The sequence below is a fragment of the Delphinus delphis genome, chromosome 3 (assembly GCF_949987515.2).
Source record: "Delphinus delphis chromosome 3, mDelDel1.2, whole genome shotgun sequence".
In the NCBI taxonomy this organism is placed as follows: Eukaryota; Metazoa; Chordata; class Mammalia; order Artiodactyla; family Delphinidae; genus Delphinus; species Delphinus delphis.
The window spans coordinates 55,746,814-55,747,952 of record NC_082685.1 but is presented as its reverse complement, the minus strand read 5'-3'; the positions used below and the strand labels follow the sequence as shown (position 1 = coordinate 55,747,952).

Genomic DNA, 1,139 nt, shown 5'->3' with positions numbered 1-1,139 from the left:
TCAGTATGCTTCAAACTGGCTCATCATCATCTTCCTGCTGTATTCATAAGCCAAAAATAGTGCCGCATTGGCAGGGAACGCTCGAATCAAAGTAGCTTTCAGACCAGAATATAAAGCTGCTACTCGTCCTTTTTCACAACACTTAAAAGAGTTCTGATAAATCCTGCCTGTTTTCCAAACATGGAAAGAACCTGAATTCTGGATTTGATACAATCCACTGGGTATATGACAAGCCAAAGGCAAATTCCAGCAATTCCACCGCTTAACATCAAGGGGACAGGGCCTAGTTCATCTTTTGATCCATCCGAGGCAAAAAACGATCAGCTCAGTTCATAGCCACCGAAGAAGAAGAAATAGCCTGGTACTACTTGAAACAGAGTGCTCGTGAGTCCGTGGTAGAAGCCCAAGGGGCCATCCTTTCTAAGGATACTCTTCACGACGGACCAAACTGTATTATGGCTTTTTGCTATCCTCCCTGACATCTCCAGTTCGTGCATGGTCTGCAGCCGGCACTTCACCAGCTCAGTGGGGCACAGGGCCAGCGCGGCAAACGCAGAGGCGATGGAACCAGCGGCCGCAGCCTGCAGATCATTCAGCTTCGCCCGCTTGTCCAATCCAACCACTTCCCTCACGAACTGTTGGCAGAAGCCGTAGCACAAGAAGAGGACTGAGTTCTCGGCGACGTAGGCCATCAGCGCGGGGGCCGGCCCCTTTGTAGAAGCCCCGCAAGCCCACCTGGGAGTACGTCTTCAGGCCACAGTCGACGAGGCCCTTGTACAGGCCAGGGAACGTCTGCATCTTCACTTGCATTGTGTCGAAGGGCTGCCCGGTCAGGACGCATGCTGTGCCCCCAAGGGCCCCCGCGGTGAGGTCGATGGCGGCTTGGATGGCAGGATTAGATTTCATGTTCCCCCACTCTTCTGCTGGTCTCCGAGGAAGGGAACTCTCTGGAGCTTAGGAGGCCGTCCCGTGTCCAGCCGCCTGCTCTTGGCTCTCTCTCCGGCGCGGGAGAAGCCGCTTAACCCCAGACTAGGCCGCGGGCCGCCCTCCCCACGCACTGAAATAACCCCCGGCCCGCGGGCCCGCGCGCGCCTCTCCTGGCGCCCTGCGGCCGCCGCGTCTGGGCCCTAAACCCGTCA

General features: G+C 56.3%; 1 pseudogene; it reads right to left on the bottom strand.

Annotated features, from left to right (window-relative positions):
- On the bottom strand, nt 1-906 carry LOC132422054 (mitochondrial ornithine transporter 2-like; annotated as a pseudogene).
- Nucleotides 907-1,139: the final 233 nt, after the last annotated feature.